This window comes from Aptenodytes patagonicus, chromosome 10 (genome assembly GCF_965638725.1).
Source record: "Aptenodytes patagonicus chromosome 10, bAptPat1.pri.cur, whole genome shotgun sequence".
Classification (NCBI taxonomy): Eukaryota; Metazoa; Chordata; class Aves; order Sphenisciformes; family Spheniscidae; genus Aptenodytes; species Aptenodytes patagonicus.
In genome coordinates, this window is record NC_134958.1 from 16,105,318 (window position 1) to 16,130,103 (window position 24,786).

The following is a 24,786-nucleotide window of genomic DNA, read 5'->3' on the forward strand; positions in this document are numbered from 1 at the left end:
CCAGTGTCCTGGGTGGTCTTTGCTGTTAAATTCTATTAGTGTCATCTGTGGAGAATGTTTTCCTTCAAAACCTGACTAAAACTGGGATAAGATAGATTTTCCCAACCAATTTGATTTACAGTTTAGCACGAGCAGAATACATGTATGTTAGCAGTGTGGTTTTGGCCTACTGTTCCAAATCAGGTTTTGTGCACCCAATTTAAATAGAGTCTACGGAAACAGTCAGGCCTTATTTGAGTTTCTTGGCAGAAGTGGACATGCATTTTTGCTGTAAAAGCAGCTTTAGCAAGGACAACTAATCTCTCTCAGACACAGCACTAAAAGAGTGTTTTTGGAAGAAGCAAAAGAAACCTATGAGAAGGCTGGAACCAGTAGTATCTAAGATGAAACATACCCTTGTCCTCTTGCATGTGCTGTCCTCTTGGGTTTGATACATGCTCTGTGGAAACTGAGGATTGCCATGCCTTCTCTAATACTTTTGGCTGATGTGTCAGGTGACACACACAGGGAAAATGTCTTGTACCATGCAGAGACTATAACTGCGGGTCACACAAGGCAGGGAAGTACTTTGCATCCCAGCACTCCGTCCTGTGCTTAGGTCCAGGCAATTGCCCTGTTAGTTATCTACTATCACTCTCCCACTGAGAAAGTAGTCCAAGTTCTTTGTTTAACCACGTATTGTGAAGTAAGCCATCAGCTCCCCGTGAACTGGAAATCAAAAGTAGATCTGTCCTTACAGATCCAGAACAAATATATTATTCATCTGATTTGTCCCATACCACTAGTGATTTTCCCAGAGAAAGATTCTGCATATGACTAATGGCATTTTTCGAGGGTTAGAAATTCCAAAGTTGTCTACTTAAGGGAAGAAATTTCATGTTTCAGCAACTTAGAAACATTGGCTGCAGTTACTGCAAAGAATGGAATTGCAATTAGTCCTCTACGACCTTTATAGGCATGCCTGAAAAACAGAGATGTCAATATTGCAAGTCTGAGAGGTCAGTAAGGCAGTGTCCTTTGCTGACAGACAACAGACCATACCTCAAAACTCCCACTTGCTGGGCTGGTGGAGATAACATTTAGCGTGAGGCAGAGCAGCTTCAGTTTTAGGGCAGGGGTGCTGCCTCTGTGGTTCTTTGGAATCCTCTTTGCCGGAAAACAACCCTGTATTATCCTTGAGAGATCAGTCAGGGCTGGTCTCCCATCTGTTCATGGATCTGCACCTGTTTTTCATTTCACCAATAGTGGCCACATGGCCTAAGATTGGCGGGGGAATACAGAGAAGAGAATGAATGTGTGGTTCAGGCACTGGGGTTGGATTCAGAAGTTCTGAGTTTAAATCCTGACTGTGTGGTATAACCTTGGTGAGTCCTTTCATTTGTGTCTGCCTTAACCTCATCTGTAAAGGAGAGGAAGGAGTGATTATTATTCTGGGGCCTTCTCCTTACCTTTTTTAACAAGGAATTGGAGAAAATTTGTTTTTTCCTCTTTGCTTGTATTTCACCTAGCACAGAAGTCTTTACAGAAGTGGATCTTTATAAAACACATCACTGATGATAGGAACACCAAACATGTGTCCCATCTGGTTCCTTTGCACTCTGAAAAATAGAAGGGAAGTTCCTTAGAAAAGTTGCTCAATTTCTGCCTGTGTAAATGACAATACTGCCTGTGTAAATGACAATACTAGCTCCAGTAGCATAGAACCGGTGTACAGGTATTTTGAGTGTTTATCTGCAACTGGTGCATGTGAATCCAGTGTAGTCACTCTTTGTTGATCTGAGTCTGATTCATATTCTAGCTGCAACCAGCTTCAGAGACAGACAGAGGCAACATATATATCAATTCCCTGCCTCTCTCATGTCTTGCACTGGACATGATGTAGATTTGACATTGTACATTTTGTAGTCCTTACACTTGTTTTGAAAACAGAGGCAAAGTTGTTGCCCCCCTCTGCCTACTCATTTTATTTATTGCTTCATCAGCCACACCTTGTGTTTTACACTCCAGTACAACAGTTTGGCTGCAGCTCGCGTTGACAGCCCGTAGATAGCTTGAGGCTAAATAAAGAGGGTAACTGCTGTCAGGTTCCATGTCAGTTCTCAGCTGGGCATGGTAATGCCATGCTAACTGGGGACATGCTGACCTTGCCAAATGCTATCAGCTTCTGCAATGGTCCCTTAAAGTGCTCTGTGTCAGAGATCCTTGCAACTCACTCTTTGTGAATTCTCAACCCAGGCACCACTCATAAAGAATCCTCTCACATTTCTTCTGTCCTAACTGGGGATTGAGTTGATTATAACTGTTCCCAGAGTTGTTTTTCACCTTCAGCCTCACTCAACTTCTATTGAAAGCTGCTGGGGTTTGTCATTGACTTCAATGGAATTAGGCTTAGGCCTTTATCAGAAAGTTTGCTGTTTGCTGCAACTTTGATTTCCATGTGATATATCTGGAAGCTTTCAATTATCACGCTGCCTTTGAAATGGGAAATTGACAAACTGTTATCTCTGGGAGCTTGTTGGGTTCAGACTGGTTCCGTCAGATCACAAGTAAATTTAATTTGTGCCAAGCAAGGTTGCTATTGAGTTCTTTATGTTTGATCCTCAAAATAAAATTTACCTGTCTGATTGTTTTGCACTTGAGACTATCACTCTTTGTTTCTGTCTGAAATTTGCAACAACAGAAAGGGCAGGTATTTTGCATGACCCATGGATTAGGAGTTTTTTGTCAGCTTCAGAAAACCTCAAGAGGCTTGGGGTACAATGTTATGCTGAACACTACAAATTCGCAGGTGCTGTGGCCAGAAGAGACAATTATGATCACTTACTTTGACCTTCTGCAAGCTACGAAGTACCTCCTGTAGTTTTTATAGAGGTCCATACCTCTCAGTTTAACCAATACATAGTCATTAGAATTCTAGGTTGATTTAATTACCTCTAATTATGGAAAGTTCACTGCAATCTAAGGTTACTTTCCCTCAGTGTTTAAAATTTGTTCCTCATCTCTCATCTGAACTTGTTTAACTTTTGTTTTGTGTCACCGGATGTTGCTCTGCTTTCACCTGTGTCTATTGTTGGACTCTATAGCTCTATAGTATCCCCACGTAGACCCTTACGCACTGCAGTCAATCAACTTTTTACTTTTTCTTCTTAACCGTCTTCAGAGTCAGGTATATATTTCAGGTATATATTCCATTCATTCATAACTCTAGTATTCTTATTTTCAGAATTTGGATTATACCAATTTATCCAGCTTCTGGTGACCTGAATCACCATGCTATTTTTAAATGCTGGTGTCACATTAAATATTTCCATTGAAACTCCTGTGCTTCTGACTCACTCTACAGTTTTGTAAGGCCTACTTATAAAATCAGTTCTGTCACACTGGGATGTGTAATTCACATTGGACTCAATGGAAATATCCATTTTACCCAGGAATGACAAGATCAGACCTTAAACTAGCAGGCAATGCCAATATAATGCTAACAATGAAGACATTAATCTTGAAAGAGCCAACTACTGAGATTTTTCCTCTATTTCATGACTTGGCTTTCTTTTATGGCCTATTTTTAAGTTAATTCCATTAGATCAGTTTTTTCATAAAATGGTATAAATGAATTTGCTAAAAGGTAAACTAAATCTGGACCCAATGCTATCAAGTCATAGAGTAACTGAAGTGGGAAGGGACCTTTGGAGGTCATCTTGTGTAAATCCCCACTGAGAGCAAGGTGAAGTTTGAAATTAGATCCAAGTGTACTGGTAAGTACAACCGTGACTACAGGAAAAGGTTGAACGGTACCACATTCACCTTTTAAAATGAACCATTCATAAAGGACATGACTTAGGAATGTTATGACAAATTATTGCAATAAGGATGTTGCTATTATATTTTGCTAGGCACCTTCTCATTATGCATCCTTAACATATATTTTGGAGCAGAACTCTATCAGTCAATCTAAAATCAACATAAACTCTCATGGAACTATACAAATGACTTTGAAGTCTTCTGTCTCATCAACGGCCCAAGAACTAACCCTTTTGTTTAAGCACATAATGTGCAACAAGTTGACTTAAAAACTTTTCTTCATCTATATGCATTTGTATTTTCATTCTACTTTGTCAAAACGAATATGAAGAATTAGTCTTCCCACTTTTGGAATGATCTTAGTAAAATTAGACATTTGACAGAAATCTGTAAAGTTATTATTTTTTTTTTTTTGGTATATAAAATGCTGTTGTAACATTTGCTCTTCTGGTCTTATACTTTATTTACTACAGTTTTTTGACATCTGTCCCTGTCTCTTTTCATCAAATATTTATCTGCAGCAGCTGAAAGAGCCTCATTTGTTTTAATTAAAAATAAGACCACCAAGCTGGGATCACTTCCTTAGCTCTTCCATGGCTTGCACGGACAGACAGTAGATCTTGTGAGGTTTTCCTGAGGGTGGCCCATTGACAGGCTTTCCCTCCTCCCTATATCCTCTTCTTTTGCACCATGTTTATTTTTGGATAGAGAAATGTAATCAGAGCCACATTCCGGACAAAGAAACTTTTTACAGTTAATACGCATGAGAAAGGAGGAAGATCATGTTGTGTTTCGTTTGGTGCTTCATCGTAAGAAACCATTTTTAATTTGTGGCTTCTGGAATGGAATTATCGTTGCCACAGAAACATAGGAATTGTCATAGCAATAAGGCCCCTAGTTCAGCATGCTGATACTGACATAGGCAGCAAGCACTTAAGGAAAAATTGTATAAATTCAGTTGAGGAATATCCTACTGATTGAAAACATTTTTTGCACTTTTCCTCACTAGCTAATATCTGTCTCATGCCTTTTTTTTGCCCAGTGTTGACTTAAGAAGAGGAAAAAACAAAGAACAAAGATGCAACCTAAAATAACTCCTTTGTGCAAAGTTAGAATTCTAAGGTCATGGTACAAGCTGATGCCTGTTGCTACTAGAACTGTTCTAGAGGGTGTTTGGGACATGTTATTTTCAGTTTTACATGTCCTAGACAAATACTTCTGGAGTGCACAGACAGATTACTCCTGACTTCTAGAGATGGTGAGATGTCTTCTGGTCTTGGGATCCAAATTAAGTTGCATAGCATCACTGACCTTTCTCAGCCTTCTTGATTATCTTAGTTCTTGTTAATGAAACAGATTTTTAAATTAGGCTTTTACATTTATTTAAGATGGAGGAGACTAATAAGCAAATCTTGGTTTTTTCATACCCCATTTTCACCTCATTCTTCATCTTACATGAAAAGTAAAAATTAAAACAAGCCATCCCTGTGAATCACCAAATTAAAACTGTTATATCCTCACTTGGCAAAAATTACCTTCAAAAATGATCCTACTTCAATCTCCCCTGGCAGTAAGTTACAGTAGAGTCACCCAATGTTGAGACAGATATTGCTTACAGTTGTCTGTTAGATACAAAACATTGATTAGCTTTAAAACGAAAAGATCTCCTTTCTTTGTAGGTGTAATCAGTTTAAGACTTTACAGTAGTTGGAGTTTTCTAAATCCCGAAAAATCCTATCAGACTCAAAGCCTGACAGTAACTTGTGCACCTCTTAGTTTATTTTGTAGGCAAAGTAGAAAGAAAGGTTGAGGTGATCTTACATATCAAAAATTACCTCATTAAAGCATCTACATAAGAAAATGGGTTCAGGTGAGTAAAGAATATTTTTTTTCCCTCATAATAGACATATGCAACAGGCACATGTATAGCACATTTCAGAACATTTATTTAAAAGTTGTTGACTTACCAAGAGGTCAAAGGAGATTTTATCTCAGCATCTTTTCCAATTCACAGTATTATCTCTTATTCCACAGGACACAATAATGTGGCTGCATAACGTCCTCATGTAGATTGGTTCTCTATTTGAGACATATGGGTAAAACTCACACAGAATTTTAAGGGCAAAGTTTTCAAAAGTAGACACATAGATTAAGAGCACAAATTTAAATGAGAAGTTGACACCTATGTTGTCCTACACTGATACTTATTATTTAAGTAACTTTTACAGACAATAATTCACTATATTATAGTTACAATATTTTACTATAACTTTCTAAGATCTTGATATTGGCATAAAGGAAAAGAATCAATTATGTAACTTGGAATCAGAATTTAATCTTTTCCCTGCAAGATACTGAGACAGGAGACAGCGCCATTGCTTAATCAATTGAACAATAGATGGGCATTCAGGAACTCAGATTTTCTTTCCAGCTCTGTCACTGGATTGGGGGTGACCTTCATCGAATGCTGTTTCTACTCTGTGAAATGTAACTGTAAATTCTCTTTTTAAAAGCATTTTAAATGAGAAAGTACTGTAAAGTACCCTAGATTTGATGTCGATTGCTTACAGCGGTAAGTGAAATCAGAGTTAAACTAATTTGAGGGAGACTTTATTAACTAGAAAGATTATGAGCTTGTCAAAAAGATATTAATTAAAGTCTGGGGACTGCTTGCCATTGTCATTCTAAATTAATTGCTAATGGGTTACTCTTAAAAGTGGAGTGCAGCTGCAAGAACATCAGGCTCAAAGGAAACCTGGTTTTGTTTATCATTCATTTTTACTTTGTTTAGCAAAGGATTTCTAAATACCAAAGAAACCTGAAACTGTTTCTGGCAAGGATATTTTTGATTACAAAAATCTTTCTAGAATCTAAATGGCAGGATTCACACACTTACTATAACCTTCTACACTTTTCTCTCTTTCTGTAAATCTCTGAGAACAGAAAAACCTTTAGAACTATATCTTGTACATCTTTTAAGAGGCAAAGAAGCCAAAAAAGCCAACTAGCTTTTTAGAGCCAGTGGCACACAAAGAGGATTGATTGACATAAAGTTAGCAGTGGTTCTACTGACCCCCAAATCATGTGTGGTTGGTATCATGCTCTTTGGGGATAATATTACCTGTGAGAGCAATTCAGAACAGGCCAGAGATTTCTCCTGATTTCAAGGCCTCCAGTTTATCGTAATACTTAAGGGCACGGGGTGGGCGTGGGGGTGGGAAGTGATTTATATCCACTTCTGTCCCTATTTACAGGCTATGTGTTCTAGCTTTTTGTATACGAGTTTTGCTGCAATGTCTCACAGAAATAAGTGCTTCAGGAGGATATGTAGTTAAAGAAAGGCGGTACTCTGATCAGACTTAAATTGGTGCATGTGGGGAATATTCTTTGAAGACAGTATGGTTACACTGGTGTAAAATGCGGGAAAATAGAACCTAAAGATGGCAATCCCTGCTAGCAGGATGAGAGGCCATGCTGGCAAAAGGCCTGCCCTACATTAGAGCTCCCTTTCTTGTCAGTGACAGAGACACCCCTGCTTCTGACTCTTAGACAAGACTTAGTCAGACTGCCTTTTCAGTCTAGGCATGCAAGGGGCTTTTGCAGGTACTTTCTTTTCAGTTCAACAGTAATGAGCAGGCACCCACAATAGAGAAAAAAATGTATCCCACTGAACATCTAAGCTATTTATTTCCTTATTTTATGCTACCCAACAGTATAACCATTTTGTATCAGTCCCTGGGTTAAACAGAAACACAGATCACTATTTTAAAGGAAGTTGGAGAGTTCTGCGCTGCCTCAGACAGAAATTTTTGCAATAGTGGGAATTTAGTGAAAACATTTCTTTCTGATAGAGCTGTGTCACTAAAGAAGTGATAAACTGTTATCTTTTTTATTCCTACAGTTTCAATTTGAAAATATGAAAGCTATCACTACATATAATTCTGCTAATTCAGGTATGTTAAATCCTGATGAGACTGTCAGACCCAAAAAGCACCGTTCTGGCCTTGTGGAAATCAGTGACAAAAATATCAGTTGATTTTAAAAGATGCCAAAATTGTACCAAAGTGTTTTTTTTTTTTTACACCAGAAAATAAGAATATGATTTACACCTTTCCATATTGATCCTTCTGTTCAGACAGTCATGATCTTCATCATACTGGGACACTTCAGTGTTTTGGCTTTTATTTTGGATGCTGTCATTTTAGCAGTGCAAATACTAAGTGATATGGGAATATGGTGCTTTGAAGTGCTGACAACTATTCTGTCAACGGCTTGGGAATATGGCTAGCACAGCGATCTCCATATTGCTTGTGAACAGAATTCCTCTTCTGTTTGCTTCACAAAACTTGATGACAGAGTATTAGTAATAACTTTTGAAACTCTTTAATATACTAATTAACAGTCATCTTCCTAATACTTACGAAACCATCTCAGGAAAGAGCAACATAGTCCTATTGCATTAACTGTCCCATTTGAAACACCTGAGCTCTAAACCTATAGGTTCAGAACTTTACCAGACATTTCTGCTCAATATTGACATGACTAACTTCATAGTATTTTTCTTGAGAGGGATTTGAACCATGGCCCAAAGTTTCCCTCCCTATTTGGTAATCCATTTATCATTGTGCCGTTACTTCTCTGCTCGTACACACGCATATACACAGCATATAGACAGTCTCTCTTGTGGTTTTCATAGCTACATGTGCGGTATGCAACATGTTGGACCAAGCAGGCACAAGCAGCTGGAGAAATCTTTAGCACAGAAACTTTTAGGAGTGAAGTACTAAGTCTCCCCTGGAAGTGAGATAAGCTAGAATGACAGAACAACTTTCTGTGTGCCATGTGTGAAGGCTCTGCACTTGCTAGTGAATCTGCTATTGCACTGAGAAAAAAAAAGAGGAGAGCCTGTAGTCCACCATATTCTTTGGGACTCAGAGACACTGTTTAACCAAAGCAGAATGCTTTGACAACAGAGTGTCTTGTAAATATAAGAATGCCATAAAAAATGTAGCTGTGCTTACTGCTCATAATGTAATTAAGTAATAAACATACACTGCAAGGTGAATGCCATGCAACGTCTGGTCGGTCGGTATCAGGATTCCTTTAGTAGCATATGGGCAAGAAAGCTTAGTGATTCACAGACCATGCTCAGAGTGACTGTAGCACCCATGGCTACATGAAAGTTGGCAATTGAGTCTCATGGAGAAAAGTTAGTAAGTTCCTTAAAATTAAAAAATGTATTAGAACAGAAGAGAGGTCAAAGAAAACATAGTTAGTATCCTATTGTCCTAGCATGAAAATATCTTTGAACAATTACTACAGCAACTTACACAAACTGTGAGGCTTATAGATACATTGTAACTCTGATTCATGAGAAGCCTTACGTTACTAGATGCTCCAAATTAAGACTTCCAGGCATCCCATCTAATCTTCTAATCCAATAATCCTAAAATCCAGCAATTAAAGAATGTTTTGACAAAGCAACCTGAGGCTCATTCCTCTAATTATGCTGCACAGTTTAAGCTCACTGACTTCAAATACATAGGTTTACCCATGTAAAATATTCATGCAGTGCATTTGAACTTACTAGATCAATAGACACTTCTGCAGAATGCAGCCTATTAACAGCTTCGTCCAAACTGAAACTAAATCAAGACATCTTACTGCCAAAGAAGAAAACTCTGGGGGAAGTATAAGTGATTCTGTTTCTTTGCTGAGAATGAATGCAATTATACCTCTAACACTAAGTCATATCCAAGACCAACAATATTTTTAAAAAATAGAATTTAATAAGCAGCTTCTAGAAATCCCTCTCATTCTGTCATGTGGGTTGGATAGCTCTTTAAGCTCTGCCATTTTGCTGGTGTTTCCTATCAGAAGGTGCAGAGTCTGATGATTCAGAATGAGAGACATGAAATGTTGTTCAAGTACTGAAGCCATGGAGAGACTGGAAACTTCAGTGATGCAGGGAATTTATATTATGTGTTGGTTAATTTAAGATAATAACAAAAATACTTCTATATATTCTTTCTGTGGTAGAATTATACTTTATCAAGTATAATTTACACTCTTTCCTGCTCCATTCCTAGACATTAAATCATTCCTTCCTTTATTGAGCTGGTTTTCTGAGAGGTATGAAAATTGACATCTGACTAATCTCTGGAAAATTTCTCCCATCATAGAGGCCCTGGGACACTTCTGAGGCAGTAGTCTTGACAACTTGCCATTAGCAGTCTTGCCACTATACGCAAGATGTCTGTACTGCTGGACCCAATCTATACAGCACAACTTCCCATGCTGGACTCACTCTCCAGAAAGAGGTCCCACTGACTAAGACCCACATAAAGTTTTTTCCTTGTGCTCCCCTTCATGTCCTGATCATCAGTCTGCTTTGCTTGTCTAACTGTAATGGTTCTGTGGGAGGATCCTTAGGGCTGCAGAAGGGAACAAACTGAAGACAAATCAGGAACTTGACTACTAATCTCTGAAATGGCTGGTAGCTGGTACTGGTGGGTGGCAGCGTTTCAGGCACCATACAAAAAAAGAGCAGAATGAGGAAAAGGTGGGGTGAGAGGCAGCTTACCAGGCTTCAGATGATACCCAGCCTATTGTCTTTCCCTCAGCTGAAGCTGCAGCTTGATGAGGATGGAGACTGGTGAATGACTGGCTTTGGAGTAGGGGAAAAAGTTACACAGCAGGCCTGGAGGAAGCAAAAGCACCGCTGAACTTCTGGAGAGGAATGCAAAAAGATTTGTGCTATTTGATAACGTGAGAGAAATTTGGAGTGTATGGGGTTTGCCCCAGAAGCTGGAAGGGAAACTAAACGATACATTGAACCTGCTGTAGCAGAAACGCATAACAGAATCATAGAATCATTTAGGTTGGAAAAGACCCTTAAGATCGTCGAATCCAACTGAGCTGTCTTTTCAGAATTCTAAATTGGACTCAGGTTAAATATGAAGCCTGCACTATCACAGTCTGATACAGTATGTGTCTCCGGTAAAGTACTAGTTTGTTAGCGAAACAAGTTGCAATATTTTCTTTGTGAGTTCAGTCGACCTTCAACCTGATAAGAGGATAAAATGTTAAAAAGCACAGAAACAGACAGGAGTGTTTTTTACAAGTGGAACCTTTGTAATACGAAGACTATATCTGTATGACAGGAGGGCTTGGCTTGTTTGTGGTTTGTTTGGGGGATTTAGGAGGGTAATGAACAAAGCAATTACAGGAGACAAAGATATGCAGCTTTTGCATTGTCCCAACAATCTAGGGGAATTGAATCCACTGGCTGCCTGGAGTTCATTCTTGTAATCCCTTCATTAACCCTTTCATTCAATGAGCCCTCAGTTTTCCACTAGATGCCAACTGCAGTTTGCTTGTGTCCATGCCCGCATTTTTCTTTCATTTTTATGTTGGGCAGGAATCCTTTTCTGAAGTGTTAGGTTCCTTTTAGATGCATCAGTATATTATCAGACCATGTCCAGCTTTTCTAATGTTGATAGCATTATTATTAAAAATAGAGTACAGTGATATTATTCAAGTGACCACACTGAATCTTTTCTCTTTTCCTAATGATCTCCCATAACTTCACTGACTTATAATTTTTGTGTTGGTATTTTATACATGCTTTTCACAATCCTTTAGCCAGAAGCTAAGGGGTTAATTGTTTTTTATCATATATGTATTGCACAGACTGAGATAAAAGCCATGGCTCTGCGAAGTCTTGGCTAAACATGCTTATTAGCATCAAAAACTCCTCATTCTAAAAAAGTGTTGCTATGCACCTGCTATTTTAATTCATATTAGGTTATTAAAATCAAAACAAAGTGTCAGACTAGAAACAGAGCAGTGCTATGATCTGCTAGAAGACATCAAAAGTAGACAGATTATGAAGTCTGATATGGTTACTGGAGTAATGTCTAAATTTAGACTATTCTTTCTGTGTAAAATTTTTAGGTAATATCCTCAGCAGAGATAACTGGCACTGAAGCCAACAACGCTGTTTGTTTATATCAGCAAGATCTGGATCCCTTTTATCTTGCATAAAACATGAATTACTAGCTTTTATGCGGTTATCCTGCCTACTGTGATTCTCTGAAGAAGAGGTGTGGAGGAAATAATTTTTGCAACAAAAAGTTGAAAAGAATTTCCCTCTTGCAAGGCACCCACCCTTGATCACTGTTCAAAATAGGATACTGAGCTAGATGGGCTTTTGGTTTGACCCAGCACAGGTGCTCTTAACTTCTTACATATTCATTCTTTTCACCTGGAACAAAACCTGTTGTTTCTCTTTTGCTTCTAGTCCTGGCCAGCCAGAACTGGGGAAGCAAATGACTCTGCTGCAGTACCTACTGAAACAATCTGCTGGGATCAAATCCCTTTATGCGAGGCACTGAAATGGATCCTTTCTGCCCAAATTTCCCCAGTGAGAGCTTGGTAGAAGTTGGTATGCTTTGAATCTTCTCTCTGCCAACAGGAGAATCATGCATTTTGTTAATTATAGAATGGGAGATACAGTTAGCCAACTGGACGCTTACACACTGATCAGGAGTTATTCCAAGAAGTACAGAGTGCCTGTTATAATTCTATCTTGCAATGCTGCTGACATCCTGCTCTGTGTCCCAGAATATGAGATAGCAGTATGTATTACCTCAGCTGGGAAAGATGAAAAAGAAAACACTGCTTATCAATAGACAGGGACCAAACTGTTTCTCAGAAATCAGGTGACCTGAAACTCTGCTATAGCAGCTCTAAGCCTTGGGAAAAAAGCTTGCATTATTTTTCATAATTTGGACAGCACATAAATAGAGAATTTTAAAGGTTTAAGATGAGCAAAGGAGACATTTCAAAAGTACAGAAGTAGCAACCAAGCCTTGGGATCCAACAGATGCGTATTTCATTCCTTTTTTCATTGCAATTATGAATGTCAAAGTACATACAGAAGAATACTCCAGGAGTATCTGTAACTACTTAGTGAAGGAACTGAATAAATCAGATCTTCTTTCCAAGTCTAGAAATTTTTTAGTACACAGATGGTCTAGAATTCAGTGGAAACAAAAGTATCACATCATAAGTCAGTTGTTTAACATACTCTGTGTTTATATAAACTATGGGTAGACATAGCATTACTGTAATATCGTGGTTGAGAAATCAGGCACTCAGGGGTCAGAAAATGCAGCACAGGTCAAACCACAATCATAATTCTCCCCTTTTCCTGCTTATGCATGAAAGTATGAGATTGGATGTTCTACTGACTTATGTCAGGGGGTCCGAGTGCACCAATAGGATTTAATGGTCCTGACCAGCCTCACCTGGGCCTCTACCCACACACCTGCCCGTAAGCCCAGGGGCTTCATTTAAGCTCAGCCCTAAGCCTTCGGTCTCTGCCTGAGCTGTGTTTTGGGTGTGCCTGTGCTTGGCCATGGACTCTGCTGATCAAATCATGAGCTGGGCTGACTTCCCAGCTTTATCTCAGCTCTGCCTGTGGCTATGGTCCTGCCTGATGATTCCTGGGCTGACCCTGACCTGCAGACTGCCTGCCTGCCTTGCTGTTGGACCTGCCTTGCCACTGCAAACTTGCCTGGTATTTGGACTTTTGCTTAACCCCTGCTGCCTCCCCTAAGCCTTCCCTGCTCTCTTGCTCTGGTATTGTGGGACAGGGCCCTGGCTGGTGAGGCCTCTACCATGCTGGCTGTAGTATCATGTTTGGCTCCTTTGGCAGGAGCCAGCCCTTGCTGTACTCGGACCACTTACGCTTGATGTTACCATTAATATTTCTGAAGAGTGAGAGTGTGACTTTCCTATAAAGCCATACCTTCCCCAGCAAGACTTGGAGGCCAAGCCTGCATTCAGACTTTGCAGTTACAGATCACTGGTTAAGAGATGAAAATCAATTATTAAAATCTTACAACTACTGTAATGCTATGATAACATAATACTAATGAATTCTACATTACAACAAATGTCTTTAGGTAAAAAGTAATTTTCTCAAAACCTTGAAGAATATTTGTGAGTGACATTTTGTATGAGACTTCACAAAACCATTTTTATTGGCCTCTGATTGGCAACAAAACATTTGGCTATCTTTTTTTTAAATTTATTTTCAAAAATTTCTAGACTTCAGTTATGGAAACTGAGATTTCTTTTAGCAAAAAGAAAATTAATTATTTGGAGGTTGTTTATAGATTTGTGTCAGAAATACAGGAGCGTTCCACCTCTGCTATTAGTTTTTCTAAGACCAACAGTTCCATAGAAAATATCAAGAAAAGGCTGGAGCATTTTCAAACTGACAAAGCATTGCATGCTTCTAGTTTTAAGTGGTTTTAAAGACAGGAGGTGAAAAACTCTGGCATCTTAGAGTTCGGTGGCTCCTGTTGATTTCCGGGGGACCAACGCCTCACCCAATAGCTAAAACAGAGAGACCATTCTGCCAAATGAAATGTTTCCAGAGACAAAAAAAAAAAAAAAAAAAAAAAAGTCAGGAGATGTCTCCTGGCAAGAATTACAATGCACAAGAGAAACCTAACTGACAAAAGAGATACTGCTCAAAGGCATTCTCATGGACAAAATATGTGCTTACTTTGCACAGCCAAGGAAACTTCAAATATTTAAGAGTGGGGGTGTGTGGACATCTTAACCTGTTGTATGTTAGTGAGGTATGGCTAGAAAGCAACAATCAGTGGCAGTGTGAAAGCATTGGCAGTGTGAAAGCTCAGGCTAGTACCTAAGCAGTCTCTAGTCTGTTAAAGTTCATTTGCCAGTTTCAAGATAAAATTGCAAAGACTTTTTCAGAGTTGGAAAAATTTGAAGTCAGAAGAGATTGAAAAAAAAAAAGGAATAGAGGGAAAAAATTGATCTTTTGAAGTTTTATATGTAAGGAAAGACCTGGATTTGTGCCTTTAAAGCAAACCTTCCTGACATTACAAACAAAAAAACCCTCACTGTGGTCAAAAGCCACATTGCATATACTTATCTTTGAGAGGAAGGGGGAGGGAGATCAGTTCACAAGCAGGAAATGGCTTCCAGGTGTCTCCCTACTCCAGTGCACAACTCAATCACTACAATCCAGTGATGCTAGGCTTAGTAGTCCCAGCTGTCTTGCTTCTTCTCAGGGATTTGGACTAATCATACATTATTACAGCCCTTCTCCTGGTGACAAAGCATAACCCTGGCTCTGGAGCTGTGCTTGAACTGCTTACAAGCTGTGGGTGATTGAGAAGGCCTACCTGTAACTTTTTCAATCAAGTGTGAGCATGTGGAAATAAGCAGGGTACATATACATATGCTGGCGTAGGCACTCATGCGCATGTGCATAGAAATTCAAACCATATCTGTTTCTGGAGCTGGACAACAAAATCAGCTACTGTGCTTCTTGGTGTGTTGTGGAAGGAAGTAACTGAATGTGGCACTCTCTTTCCATCCCAGCACTCTGCACAGCTGGTGAAGAGGGAGAAAAAGATCTGTTCCATTTATTCTACCTCAATGTTGTCTTTTTTCTTTTTTTTTTTTTTCCCCCTCCCTTCTTCCAGCTGCAGAAACACTTCCTTGTTGGATATTATGCTTTCATTGTGCAAATATGGTAGGAAGAGCTTTCCAAAGCCTTGTTCCAGCTTGTTAGTTAAGAATATAACAAAAAAGTAATTAGCTTGTATATCTGACACAGCAAGGAAAGTTAGTTTTAAGGAGTACTGTTTAAACATTCTCTTTTGGCCTTTTCTTCATGCAAAAGTTTGAACTCGTAGCATTAAGCAGGCAGAAAAGCGGTGCTATCCATTCTACTACATTATTTATATCAGTATGAAACCATGTCATGATGCAGTAAAACAGTGTCTTTTTATTTGGCAATGAGGTTGCATTCCACGTTGCCTAACTTTACTGTTTTCCAGTTAACCAGAATCAATTTAATATTCACAGCAGGGAATGTGACATCTTGGGGGAGGAGGGATAATAAAGAAAACCAAAAGTAATTTTATTTTGATTGACTATATGGTGCCACAAAATAGGGAGCATTTACTTGGCTGCAGAAGCAATAAATATTTGCATTATCAATGCTGATGAAAGCTGCTCCATTGCTGTCCCAAGAGATACTGTTTTCACTGTGTTCTCTGGAGGACCATTTTGAACAAAAGTCTTAAGGTCTGCATTCAAGTATAAAAGTTTTAGTGACTATTTTCTTTTTAAAGCTGAATGAAAATAGAGCAATTCCTTAGCCTGGAAAAGGCTGTACAGAAGGATAGTTTTCTCAAGATACAGTAGCAGCTTCCCTGTGCAAAAGGATGAACAGATGAGTGAGATGTTTAACTCTTATATGTAAATATTAAAAAAAAAAAAAAACAACCAAAAAACTGTGGCCTGGTTTCAGCTGGGATAGAGTTAATTTTCTTCCTAGTAGCTGGTACAGTGCTGTGTTTTGGATTTAGTATGAGAATAATGTTGATAACACACTGATGTGTTAGTTGTTGCTAAAGTAGTGCTTACACTAGTCAAGGACTTTTCAGCTTCTCATGCCCTGCCAGCGAGAAGCTGGGAGGGGGCACAGCCAGGACAGCTGACCCAAACTGGCCACACGGATATTCCATACCATGGGACGTCATGCTCAGTATATAAACTGGGGGGGGAGTTGGCCAGGGGACGGTGACCGCTGCTTGGGAACTGGTTGGGCATCAGTCAGTGGGTGGTGAGCAATTGCATTGTGCATCGCTTATTTTGTATATTCTTTTGTCATCATTATTATTTTCCTTTCCTTTTCTGTCCTATTAAACTGTCTTTATTTCAACCCACAAATTTTACTTCCCTCCTCCACCCAGTTCTCTCCCCCATCCCACTGGGGGTGGGGGGCGGGAGTGAGCAAAAGGCTGTGTCGTGTTTAGCTGCCTGCTGGGTTAAACCACAACAATCTGTCTTAGCAAAAAGCAGTCTGAACTGCAGGAATTGGCACCATATTTTCAGGTCAATGCAAAAGGTGAGACTGATGGCATGACACCAACCAGCGCCACCCATACTTAGACTATGTCTGTAAGTTGTGGAATGGCAAATGTTACAAGTCTGTATTGTGGAACTTATAAACAATTGTTTCATGTGACATATTAGATCACATTATATTAGACATATAAGGAGTCAGGCAACCACCTTCTCTTCTGTCATTATGTTTTCTGACAGTAACAAACACCCTGATGATGCAATGCATCATGGTATGCTGAGTACACCAGCACTCTATATTCAGTTGATGATCTTGTGAAGCTCTGAGACATTTCCACGTTGGAGTAGGGTCACGCTTCTGTTTTTATTGTTCCACTAAAGCTTTTAATATTGTAACTTTTCATCTTTATTTCTCAGTGTGTGATAAACCCTGAAAAGCTTGAAGCTGTAGTCCACCAATTCTATTGTCAAAACAGGAGAACTATATGATTCCGTATATCCAAAGTTTTATTACCTACTTTTTGCCTAACTGCTTAGCTTCTTCCCAGATCTGACTGCTTCAAAATTAAGCATACTACTCCTGCACCATATGTTCAGATGAGCCAAGGGAGAAGGGAGTTGTTTTTCAATTGGCTCACTGTCTTTTAATGAGGCAGGGGACTTATGACCTCAGTGCATTGTGGCTGATAAATGGTAGTATGTACTCACACATACTCACAGAAAACCTGCAAACACAAATGAGTTGTGGGTAATCTCTAGCCTTTACTAGGGAAAGGCAATCTTGTGGGCAAACACTTAAGCAGAAAGCTAATGTTTAATAGTATGTGATTTTTAAACTGCCAGTGCACAAGCCTGTCAACACTTATTCTCAGGTTCTCTGATCCTCTTTATTAGTTTCCTGTCTTGCTTTCATCTTAACCAAGTCACAGAAAGGTTTGATTTTATTTTGTTAACAAATACTCAATTTTTTTCTACAAATCTGTTTGCATTTCTCAAGGATCTGATCAGGTTAAAAATGTTGTTTGTGCTGCTGAAGGTAAAGTATGCTCTTAAACAAAAAATTATGTAACTTATACAGAATAATATCACATGCTAGACCATTATGCTAGGATCTGATCAGATAAGTAAGCTTTGCCTTCATTAAAGGCTTTAATCTTGATTATACTCAGGGCAGCCTCTAAACAACAACTCTGGAGTTTTACTCTAAAGGATCTTTCATGCTCTGGCCTGGAATTTTTCAAATAACTAACACTATTTTTTTGAGAAATCAAAAGCAAAATTTTTCCCCCCTCTGTTTTTAAAAGTAACAGGGTGATGACAGAAAAACTTCCCCTTGGCTCTCAACTGGGAGTTATAAATACCCAAAAGCTAAATCCTAGTCTGGGTTGGAATTTTATTTTATTTTATTTCTCAAAGATCTCTTTTCTGGAGTGGTGTTTGAGCCCTAGATCTCTTGCTTGCATTGCTACAGAACTGATGAAAGTCTGAGATCTCAATCAAAGGCTTAACAAAACAATAATCCTCTATTGCCCTAATTCTTCTCGGAAACATCTCTCTCTGACAAGAACAGTCCTTAAGCTTTTACATCTTTTTCTCCTTAAAATTACTTTCCCAATTAGAAGGAATTGTTTCCTTCCTAAGTCTTTGTGCCTGAAGAACACTGTATTTATAGGAAAGCATCTCTCAGGCTCTTTAGCTCCCCGCCCTCAAATACTATGATAGTGATAACACTCTACATCCCTCAAAAATTCCAGCTTCCTTTTTAAACAAACAAGAATTCAGTAACATTCTTCACAATCAGCCCAATTCCATTTGAAGCAAAAAACAGAAATAGCAGGAATAATCATGAATCACACAGATTTCATGCTTAATGTAATCACTAACTCTCAAGCACAACATTACAATTTAAAATTAATTATCTTTCCCAGATACATTTACTTTATATACTTCCATACTAATCCTGACCAAGTTTTTAGACACCATATTTAACAGGAATTAGAATCAGAATGTGTGAATGCAGTATAGGTAGAATTAGTTGAGTATTAGACATTGAGTAGGGAATGTAAAACAGATTTCCATACCAGAGGATTTGTTTAAATTTTTTTCAACTCAGCAGCTGCTCATCCTTAATGTGTTAGCGGCCCCATTTCAAGAAGGTACTTATGCAGGAATAGTATCAGTAGCTTCAAGTATCTGAGTAATTCTGCCCACTGAAGTTGGACATGAGCACAGATGCCATCCTGACTAGGCTTCAGTCATAATAAATTTACCTGCCAGCAAATTTTAGTGTGCTAACTGCTGACAAGGACTACGCTCACGGAAGAAGTTCCTGACAAGCTGCAACAAGATTTGGGAAGGTCACAAAGAACCTATTAAAGCAGATGAATTTGAGTCCAGCTGAATATAAAATAATTCATACTGACTGAGATGACTCTCTTAACTAGTGCGGTTTGAAAGAGCATTGGAATGAAGTTTGTTAGTGCCTTTACAAGGAAGTATGCAATGTGAAGATACGATGATGGCCATGGCTTGTGTGACTAAGTGGTTTTTATACCACCTAGCCAGTAGGCATGACTGCACCTGATTTGACACTCTTCAGAAGTGAACAGAAATAGCTGTTCAAACAGCTGAATGTGTCTTCCTGTGAATACCATTGTTTAAATCTGAGAGGAGTGGTTGAAGCTGGAGTAATGATCTCTATTGCACTTACCAGTAACCCATCTTAGGCCACCACTGACTCACGACAAGGTCTTAAATTCATTTTCCCTGGATATGGAAGTCTGGGAATGGACCATTTTTCCTCATTCAAATTCACATCCCAGTAAGGATACTGCAATCACAGAAAAAGTCCAGAAGTTGAGAGTGATTAAAAACAATTTGGAGAGACTTTCATATGACAGATTTGTGAAAACTCCTGCTACTGAGCTGAGACTGTAACTAAGATCATGATGTTATGTAAAGCAATGAATATCACTACAAATGTTTTTAGTGCTGTCCTATTGAATAAGAAGACAGCATACAATAAAAAAGATCAGATAATAAAATAGGGTTTTACAAAATATGTCTTTCCCTCATCTAGGTAACTAAATGCAACAGGATATTAATTAATCTAATGAGATTAAAAACATGACTACATAGTTAAATGAATTACAGTATCTTCTTATTATATTCACTAAGCCAAATAACTTTATTTTCCAGAAAAATACTTGATTATTAGGTGGGAATGGAAAGAAAGTTTCTGCATACTTTGGGCATACATCATATTTTTAATTTAAAGAAAGACAAATGTTCTGGGAAATTATCTTTTTGTTCTGAGGGTACTCCCCTACTTTTAACAGTGAATTACTCTTAAGATTGCCTCTGAAAATCCTTGAATGCATGGATTTACACCTTAGAATTCAAAGTTTTGTTTCCGTGGCAGATGCTACTTATACCCTTCTTTTGAAATCAGAAGATGAACATAGAACGGGTTGGTTTTGTTTGCATTGTTATTGGTCACAGTTCTATGAGGGACTTATATTTCTGACTAAAGTTTGATATATATCATTAATGATGAACATAGGTGTCTATGCTCTAACAAGATCTTCTAAATGAAGGGTCACCCTAGTAGCTTGTATAGTTTCACAGGTATGCGGTTGGAATAAAAGAGAAAGTAGAGGAAGGATTTGTCTTTCTCGTAGCCTAAGTCTGCTAGGGGCCAGAAGCTAGCAGATTGAGGAAAAGAAACTTGTGCATCTGGACAAGCAATAGGATCAGAACAGAGAAAACTAACAAAATCTGTGAAACAGATCTGATCTTTTGAAGAGCCAGTGCAGACCAGCAGAAATGACAGAGCAGAGAGGCCACGCTGAAAACTCCAAGTGCAAACTGACTGCATCATCAGCAGTCATAGCAATGGGAAAACTCTCTGGATTGACAACAAATAAGCCGATCGGGCAAAATAAACTCAGCTGCTTCACAGGTCCACATGCAAACTTGGAGGAAACTGAAATGCACAGCAGAGCCAGCTGGCTGTTCCTGAGGGTGGGCCTGCTGCCAGGCATCTGTGACAGGGGGAGCCAGACTCAGTAGCCACCCCTTGATGACCTGGGCTACCCTGGGATTGACTGATATTCTTTATTGGGAAGGGAGAGGTTAAATACACTTTGTGCAAATAGCCATAGATTTTGTTAATCATTATTTAAAGATATCTGTACAGTCAGTGTCCCACAGTCTGTTGTTTATATTCCACAATAATCAAGAGCAGAAGAACCTCTCAGTAAGAGCACAAGAAAAGGCTTAATTCATTTTTCCCCCAGAGGGAAGCTGGAAATGAAACTCTAAGCAAGAGCTTTGAGACATGGTTATCTTGCCAAAAAGAATCGTACATATTGAGACTGGTCCTCTTTGCTGCCAATTTAGAAATTTAGGTTTTGAGCCTCTGCTGTGATTTTTTTTTTTTTTTTTTTTTTTACTTTTCTAATGTGATTGATTGTTTATTTTGTAAGTATTTAATGCCTCCGTTAATTCTCTAGCTTCACATATGGAAAAGTGCATGCCTGGATCTGGCTGGTCATACTTTAAGGACGTTTCAAAGACAGACTAACATTCTGATCACAAAAGAAGGCTGTCAGAGCCACTGTATAAGCACAGGTCAGCACATTTGCAAAAGGAGATCTTTGTCTTTCTTCAAAGATTAGGGGTATCTCTTCAGTGAAGTGTTAGAAGACACTTAAGTGCAAACACTACCAGCTGCCCCTGCTATTGCAACAAAACTAAACAAATATTTTCATTGTACTCTGAAAAAGAAACATCACTGACCCCCCCTATCACTCTCATGTTTTGTTATGGGGTGTTAAAAAACAGGCAAGCACAAAATATATATTAGGGTGCCATCTCTCCTCACATTCCTGGATTTCAGAAAGGAAAAGATGAGTGTTTCCCTATATTGTTTTTTCACTTCCAGTGACAAGAATTAAAATAATTTTCAGTATCCAGAGTGTCTGCACCTGGGGCCTAAATGAAGGGAAGTTGGTAAATAGTTCCAAGTAATTAATGTAATGGCTCAGAGGGGCCACAGAAGGAAAGGGGAGTTTCTCCAGTTTAAATGTTTGCATTCATGCCTTGCCTAAAGCAAAACAAGCTATCTGTCTTCTGGTTTGCATTTTCCCAATGAAAGCTTCCATTTGTCTTATTGTCATTCCAACATGTGCATCATTTACAGCTTTCACTGCTTGAAACATGCAAGTACTGTACAATGCAAATTTTTTTCTGAGCTTTTAAGATTTTCTAGAATTGTAGAGTGTGTTTCAAAAAGTGAACCAGTAAAGGCGGATTCAATTTAGAATGTGTTGGGTAATTTTTGTAAGTGGCCACAGGTTAGAGGCTTTGGTACTGTGATGCTTGCTGCACAGTGGAATCTCCAACCCAGAATGAAGTGCACTGCCTCTTTCCACACTTGAGGGAAAGAGGGTCCACCACAGAAATGACCAAAGTTGATGGGTTACACCCAGACTGGCCATTATTAAAGACTGAAGAAAGGGTGATGGGTCTTGAGTTCCATCTGTTTCTGACATTCCGGTCCTTTAATGCAAGCTGTAGAGATGTGAAAATCTCCAAAATATGTTTCTGAACACTCCTCTAGATTAGAAATTTATGCCAACCTTTTCTTACAAAACAGGGGAGGAAAAGTATTATTTGTTTTATCAAATAGCTCAGTGAATAGAGGATTAGTGATCAGAGGAAGTCTGTGTTCAAGTCTTGACTCTTACTGAGGGTATCAGATTTGCATTTCTAACTTTCCATTATAAGAACCTCAGTATAAGGGATGTTTAGGTGAGACACTTCTAGTTTCTCCTATGGAAGTGAAAACACTGCCCACCAGAAATACTGTGATAGAAAGAGAATTAAGCATGACTATTTATCTTAATAGTTAGTGTACTCATCAAGGCTGGGGGAGGCCTAGGTTTCTGTTTGTTCAAATTACTACTTAATACTAAATCCTGAGGAAGGAAAGCCCTATGAGACAAACTCCTTGTCTTTGGCCTATCATTGTGTTCCCCTGTTACATGACTCATATCAGAAATATTTTCCACCATCGGACCTCAGGCAATACCATTTCTTCTATCTAAGAGACTTGCCTGATGCATGGGGACAGTTAATTTTGACAGCTCTCACAAAGACAGAATTTCATTTGACTATTCACATGGAAAGCCTGCAGTCACAGTCCTAGGTAACATAAAGTCCCCTTTGTATGATATAGCGTACAAACATGTTAAGGGACATGCCCTAACCTGCAAGTTGATAAAGTGATGAATTTGATGCGGAAACTAGAGATTGGAACAGGCCAAGTTCATCTCATTAGAAGCCAGCAAACATCTGTTAAGCTTGGTCTACCCTTAAAAGGTTTCCTAATGTAGTGATCTTGGCAAAGTCTCCCTAGAATAGATGCTGCTGAAGTTAGCCAAAAAAGCTCAGAGGGCTTCCCCAGACAAAACAAGCTGCACTGACTTCTATGCTCTAAACTGGGCCTACAGTAGAGCTGTTACAAAAGTGCGGCAAAGAGTCACAGCCTTTGTGACACTCTAATATATTATAAATATCTTCTGTAGACCTGGTCTGAAATAGGGTTAATCTTATATGATGTCTGGATCTCAAATGAGTGACCACTAGCGAAAGTCTTATTATCTGAGTTCATGTCTAAGCGTACCTTCTCAGGATAAGTATACAAATCCAGTATAAGCAGCAGAGTAATTGTTGTTAGGAAAAGTTTAGATTGTGAAAACTGTGCTTCTGCAGCATATGTTTCATCTCCTCCCAGTGTAACAGCCTATTCATGAGAAAGTGTAGTTTTGCTGTTTTAAGTGTACATTACAGTATAGGCTGTTTTTGATAGTCATGTCAGTCAAAGATCACACCTCATCACATATAGGACTGACAGAGCAGTGCTGGCAGAAGCCTGTAGCCTAGTCATGGTCTCACAGGAAAGGTCCTGACCTCAGAAATGTTAACTCTCCTCACACTGCTCTAAAATGGGCTTATTGCAGTTCTGATTATTAAAATAAAATTCTTATCTTTCTGAGGGTTATAGACTCTACCTTCTCTGGAAAGAGATAACATTTCTCAAGCATACATAATTAACTCAATCATTTCTTGGCTGTACTGAGGAGAACACATAATTTTATATTAAAATATATATATATAGTATGGTTGAGGGGAAAAATACAGCAGGACAAACTTTGATTTAATTTATTGTATCTGGGATTTTTTTCCCCCTGCTAATTCAGTTATAGAAGTATAAAAACCAGACAGGTTGGGAGTATGGTGGAGCAATCAACCAAACTACAGACAAACCAAAGTAAAATAAAGTTAAATCCTTCCCAGCAGAATTCCAGATAGCACAATGTGGGAGCCTCAAATTCATGTAACTAAAGAATTTTTGTGAATATTTAAATGACTTCTTTGGAACAATGAGCTCTTATCCAACTCTGAATGGCCTTGCAACTAAAAATACACTCTATTTAGTATTTCTTTCAACTTGTTTTAGACAGCATCAATAGTTTTCTCAGAAGATATTATCACTGTTTGGCAGAAACATACTTGCAAAAATAAACTAAATCCAGAAAAGTTTCCAGGGATGTATTTGGATACAAATGTGGACAGTTACTCTTGCCCATATCCAAAATAAAACACACTAGCTGTACAACAACTGTCTTTCCTAAATATAAACATCCTAACATTGATAAGCTTTACAGAAAGAAAACTGATTGCCATATATTACTACCACCACCAGTATTTTAAGAGCACCCTCTACAGTCACAAAACACTATCTAACCAGGAAAAGCTCTTCTACGTAAAGAAAACAGTATTAACTGATCAACTAATTGGAGTATCAGTTTAGTTTATCAGCATAGTGTCAAATCTATATGAACATATCTGAGTGCTTTAATCCCCAGTAAAGATGAGCAGACTTCACGAGTGCCAAAGATAGAACCTATTTCATCACTGAAGCCTCTGTATTTGAGGATTTAAAATACCTTAAGTATTCTGGGCTGACTCATAATTAGGCTGTAAAGTTCTCAAGACAAT

The 24,786-nt window shown here is 38.7% G+C and overlaps 1 long non-coding RNA gene across 5 annotated transcripts in view; it reads right to left on the reverse strand.

The window, feature by feature from the left end:
* Window positions 1-24,786, reverse strand: part of LOC143165037 (uncharacterized) — a 70,129-nt gene that overhangs the window by 38,017 nt on the left and 7,326 nt on the right. For 3 of the 5 annotated variants that reach the window (XR_012996193.1, XR_012996192.1, XR_012996189.1), the window contains exons 2-4: window positions 19,430-19,549; window positions 5,769-5,880; window positions 1,449-1,598 (exon numbers count right to left, since the gene is read on the reverse strand). This is a non-coding gene — a long non-coding RNA (uncharacterized LOC143165037). Of the gene's footprint in view, window positions 1-1,448; window positions 1,599-5,768; window positions 5,881-10,384; window positions 10,497-19,429; window positions 19,550-24,786 lie in introns of those variants that run through there. The other 2 variants (XR_012996190.1, XR_012996191.1) reach the window with 2 other exon arrangements.